Source organism: Anomaloglossus baeobatrachus, chromosome 4 (assembly GCF_048569485.1).
Source record: "Anomaloglossus baeobatrachus isolate aAnoBae1 chromosome 4, aAnoBae1.hap1, whole genome shotgun sequence".
Classification (NCBI taxonomy): Eukaryota; Metazoa; Chordata; class Amphibia; order Anura; family Aromobatidae; genus Anomaloglossus; species Anomaloglossus baeobatrachus.
The window spans coordinates 286756164-286762224 of NC_134356.1; the positions used below are offsets into that span (position 1 = coordinate 286756164).

The 6061-nt window shown below is 44.1% G+C and overlaps 1 pseudogene; it reads left to right on the forward strand.

The window, feature by feature from the left end:
- The first annotated feature begins 890 nt into the window (after window positions 1-890).
- LOC142301475 (CAP-Gly domain-containing linker protein 4-like) lies at window positions 891-3611 on the forward strand (annotated as a pseudogene).
- The last annotated feature ends 2450 nt before the right edge of the window (window positions 3612-6061 follow it).

Here is a 6061-nt window from a genome sequence, read left to right on the forward strand (position 1 = left end):
AGTCAGCTGCTGCAGAGTCCACGTGCTAAAAAAGCCAAAGCAGATAATGAACAAAGTAGATATGGAACTGTTACTGCACTGCTAAAAATATAACATAAATTCAGGAAATTATTTTTATTACCCTTTGGATATGTATCCATTGTGATTGTCTAGTAAAGAAATAATGTGATATCAAACTCAAGAAAATCTAATGGCCTAATATGAGGTAAACCCTTAAGTTATGATTCAACTTACTCAATTGTAAATACACTTTTCTACTTTGCTAAGAACACATGAACATCAAGAACTATCATATGTAACATTACATGAAGGCAGGTCCAATTGCAACAGACCCATGCAAGTTTGACAGTAACTTAGCCAGACAGTCCTTAATGGAAGGGTTGTTGCATCTCTGTTATTATTTGAGTACCTCTATATTCTCAAAGATGAATGTCTGATCTAATTAGTAAAACTATTCCAAAAAAGTGAAAACATAACAAGGTAACACCTTTCATTGAAGGAGACATTACAAGTAACATTAAGCATTCCTTAAATACCTGAGTCTGAGCTGAAAATGTTCCTCAGTGGAAAGACAATGCCACATTGAAAGTTCAGCCAGCACAAAGCTCCTCCAGTAGCCGATCAAATTTGACAAGGGGCATGTGGCCGTAGGAAAAGAGTGTGTCAGGATGGTGTTATCACTCCCCATACAGTCACTGGAAGAGGCTTTTTGAGACCCATTTGTTGATGGGAGGATGGACTCATAGTTTGGTCCAACTCCTCAGATCCACTATGTCTCGTGCCACTCTCTAATTTGGCTTGATAGTATCCAGTTTAAAAGGACCTGATCAGTCCACGTTAATGAGAGAGGGGGTGACACCGGGGAAATACACCTGGTGGTCTTCTAGAAAATGACCACTGAGGTCCTGACTGTCGGGTACCTCGAAGGATACGCTCTGCCCATTTTTCACTGCTTCCAACTCTGCTATCCCGACTCCTGCCAACCGGTCACCTTCTCTGTTGCTGCAGCTCCGATGCCGTCTGACTGTGAATTCTCCTTTTTAGACCTCAACGATGCCTCCTGTTGAGATATTCTCTTTGATCCCGACACCTCGGTTTTTGAGCTGTTTGCTATCCTATGACAATGGGTCCCTCATGTTCAGCAGAATATAGACATCATTGAGAACGAGATTTTGAAGTGAGGATGTAACGTCAATGACTGGGACGGACTGACGGACATGACGCTGCTGCATTACATTTTTAAATCTGGAGCACATGGCATCGGAGATTCAGAGACCATGACAAAATTTGCCTCTTACCTTATTGACGTTGACGCAGACGTGAGCTTACGGAGCCACTGGACAAACATGAATGCTCTGCATTACGCTGCATATTTTGATGTTCCCAAGTTGATTCATCTTATTCTGAAGGTCTCAAAGCCGAGAGATGTTGATGCCACGTGTAGTGACTTTGATTTTGGGACTGTGCTGCACATCGTCGCTTCAAATCTGTGCTTAGGAGCCGTGAAAGCCCTGCTGTAGTACAGAGCCAATCCGGCCTTCTGGGACGACTGAGGTTGTGTCCCAGCAGATGTAGTTCCTGACTCCGTGGACATGCCCCTGGAGATGACGGATGCGGCCGCCGTAGCAAACAGATCCTGTTGAACGCCATGCCCTTGTTGTGTCTCACAGATCTGCCTCCCCAACTACAACAATGTGCCGGGAAGCGTGTTGCTCCAGTTGTCCAGTCTGAAGCTGGGAGGCCGTGTGCTGATAGCCAGACAGAATTTCGGTACATTACGGTATTGTGGACCCACTCAGTTCGCTATGGCCAGTGGGCTGAAATAGATATGGAGGAAGCAGTCGTGAAGAACGACGGCAGTGTGGGCGGTGTGTAGTATTTTAAGTGTTCCTCAAACACGCTATCCAAGATTAGACGAGCGAGTGAACCAATATAGACCTTCATCAGGAGCTCCTCCAACAAGATGAACGCTCCTATCAAAATCCACCAAGATTGACCAAGATCGACGTGAGCCACGTTACATCAAAAATCAACACCGGTAGGCCTGCTTTCAAGAAAAATGCAACGTTTTTCCAAACCAATGATGAGTCCCTACTTTCTGCGTCCTCTAAGAAAGCATCCTGCATCAGATCCAACAACTTTTCTTCATCTTCATTATCTTCTTCATTATCATCCTCCTTTGTTGGTTTCAAGCTGCTTCTTCCCAGCCATCACCGGCCACCTCTGAGCTCTATGGCCGGGCTCCGGTCCTTGGTATATAGGACTGGTCATCCTAACCCAGTATTGTCCTCCCAGGGAGCCCTGCCTGTGATCAGACACAGTTCCAGTCTGGTGACCAGGTCCTTTTGGTTGGGCAGAGACTCTTTGCACCATGGTGCTGGTGTGGCATCAAGCTGGATAAACCTCATGGAAAGAATGACGGATCTATCTCTGGACTTCAATATCTCACCTGCCCCCAAAACACGATGTGTTTGCACCTCCATCCAGAGTTCAAAGGGTCTCTGGGTCTTTGGATTCATTATCAGAGATTCCAGCAAGCAAACTGAACCATTAGCTCCCAGAGTTTCAAAGAAGCCTCAGCTCTACATCCACGGAGTCCTCACAGAAAGTGGTCATCAGGAGACACTCATACAGCCAGCCCCAGAAGCCGACTCTCCACCGCAGCTGGAGCAGCACTAATTCCACCAGTGCTAGTGATGAAGGTCACAGGATCCAATTCAAACTGCTTATTCTCACCCACAAAGCTCTCCACAGTGCAGCACCCCCCTACATCTCCACCCTCCTCTCTGTCTATCATCCCACCCGTTCTCTACGCTCTGCAAATGACTTTCGACTAACATCCACACTAATTTGAATCTCCCACTCCCGAATCCAAGACTTCTTCCGAGCTGCACAAACCTCTGGAACGCTCTACCCTAAGAAGTTAGGACAAATCACAACTTACTCAGCTTCAGATGCTCCCTAAAAACGCATCTTTTTAGGGCGGTCTATCACACTCCCTAGCCAAACTAATTTCACCTAATCCCTCTACAACTTCTCAGAATATAACCCCACATCAAACTCCATAGCACCCAAATGCATCTCAAGGCTCTGGCCAACTGGTCCAGGAAGCCATTATCTATCCCCCATTTCCTTGAGATGGCTGGATTGTCATTGTAAATAGGCACTTGTACCTTGCCCCTTCCTCCATCTCATTGTAGATTGTAAGCTCTCACGAGCAGGGTTGCCTTTTTTTTCCCTTTAAATATTGTATCTTCTATAATTGTTACTTGTTTGTATATGTTTATGTATATGATATGTATATGTATATGAGCCTTCTGAATTGTAAAGCGCTGTGGAATATGTTGGCGCTATAGAAATAAAGATTATTATTATTATTATGAAGGTGTAAAACTGCACAAGGGGTCCCAAGTTTTGCTGACCAGCTCCATAGACTTTGCTCCTGGCGTGTGGATGGGGCTGGAACTCCACTCATCTGAAGGGAAAGAACGATGGATCTGTTGGGGAGAAGCGATACCTTCACTGCAAACCAAACCATGGCAACATCGTACATCCCGGCAGTGACCTACAGCGGAATCAATTGGTCTAAACTGGTGGATGAGATTTGCTAACCGCCCGATCTGGACTTTATATGTGAGAACTGGGAATTTGGAGCCGAATCTGAATGTTTTTTTAACATCATTTTCTGATTTCTGGTTTTATCGTTTTTTCCTTTTTTATTTGATAACTGGAATGTATCTGTAAGTAACATGTTCAGCCTTCCCATGTTCAGGGTCCTCCAAACAGAGAGCGAGTATAAAGAGCATTTCTCTCTGGAGGACTCATCCCATTAGTCTAAATGGAAGCTGTGTAATACTTCACTTCCCCTGCGGGGGTGCTGCAGGTAAGTTGAGCGCATATTAACTTGCTTACTTACAGATCACATGTGATTGCTGAGGATCTGAACATGTGATACTTGTATATGTAACTCACTGAGTTACTCCTATAAACCAAGAAGGATTCCTTCTCCGATTAGAAAGACCTGCTCAGTCAATTTAATAACAAATTGGAGGACATAGAAGATGGCTCCTCACTACAGCACAGCAACAAGTATAAGATAGTTTTGCATATCACACAAAAACGAATGTGGTCAAAACCTCTGAACTTAGTGGGTGTGTTTTATAGAGTTAAGCGGGCTTTACACGCAACAACATCGCTAACAAGATGTCGATGGGGTCACGGAATTTATGATGCACATCCGGCCTCGTTAGCAACGTTGTTGCACATGAAACGCACGAACGACCGTTAACAATCAAAATTACTCACCTAATTGTTGATCGTTGACACGTCATTCTAATGACGATTATCGTTGCTGTTGCAGAACGCAGGTTGTTCGTCGTTCCTGCGGCAGCACACATTGCTATGTGTGACACTGCAGGAACGAGGAACATCACCGTACCTGCGGCCGTCCGCAATGAGGAAGGAAGGAGGTGGGCAGGATGTTCGGTCCGCTCATCTCCGCCTCTCTGCTTCTATTGGGCGGCCGCTTAGTGACGCCAATGTTCGCCAGCCACAGCGACGTCACTAGGCAGGTAAGTATAGTGTGATGGGTCCTAGCGATGTTGTGCGCAATGGGCAGTGCTTTGCCCGTGACGCACAACCGACGGGGGCGGGTGCTTTTACCAGCAACATAGCTAGTGATGTCGCTGTGTGTAAAGCCTGCTTTAGGATCAAATCAACCAGTTAATTTATAAGAAATTAAATAAAAACACTGGTGAAAAAAATGATTGAATTCGGACTGATTATGGATAGCATGTGAGAAAATAATCACACACTCATATTGCAGTTGCGTTACATACGGAATACCATACGGTTTTCAGACGTCCCACATTTCTGGATGAAAATCAGGCCAATCTTTTATGCTGTTTTGTGACCCTAGCCTAACATACATTGTGTGTATCACATTCTGTGGGTATGTAGCATTACAAATACTGGCAGGGCGGATTAAAGTTTATAGCTGTATGTCAGCAATCACCCAACGAACGAGCAGAATGCTGCTCATTCATAGAATGAACGGATTGTTTGTGGTTAAACAAAAATCATTGTGCTCAGCAGCACCATGCCCGGTGCAAACTGCAGATGTGCTGCTGATAACATGATACTGTATGGGGACAGAGTGATCTTCTAGTGATTGATACATTCTCATCATTTTTCGGAAGCCTGCCAAGAGGTCAGCAAACAAGCACTGAATGATTTCAATATTCTCGATTGAGCTAAGTTCAGCCCATGTAAATGCAACCTAAATGTTTGTCTGTGATGGTGCAATATGCTATATTTGGGCCCTACTTAACACTTTTGCATATATCATGCGACCTTATAATAACTCTGCAATGAGAATTACTTACCTTTATGTTCTCTGCAGGGGGTCACTTTTTAAGGTGACAGGATATCCAATATAATGCAGTTACATGGAATGTACCACACACATTCTTCACAAGCAGAGAGAGAAATAAATGTCACAGTTGATGAAGGGGTAGGAATATTTCTCCTTGTGGACAGTGACATGCCAGGTCTGTCATGCCAGTATAAGGAGACTTAAATGCCTTGCAATGCTCTTCTTGGAAATGTAATATACAAATTGTCTCTTTGGGGTGGAAGATTACAGTTTTATTGTATGAAGTTGGCAGGAAAATGCTATGGAAAAGAGAGCTATTTATCTGTGGAAAAGAAAGCACACATAGGGTCTTACCAGATATAAAATTTCGCAAATATGGTGCCAAAGGCACACTCACCTCTTGAAGTTGTGTCAGGCACAACTCCTTGATGCACATATATCAAAAAGTGGTAAGCAGCAGCCACAAAGCGAGAGATAAAACAATATGGATAAAAGAAATCCGGGTTTAATGCTGCGCTAGAAACCACATGGATCCATTAGTATGTGAGGAAATCCTTTTTCTTTATTTCTGCAGGTCAATGCGTTTCAAAGACATATCCGTCTTCTTCATCAGGACAAAAGAACAGCCAGCCTGTTCTTTTGTCCTGATGAAGAAGACGAATATGTCTTTTAAACGCGTTGACCTGC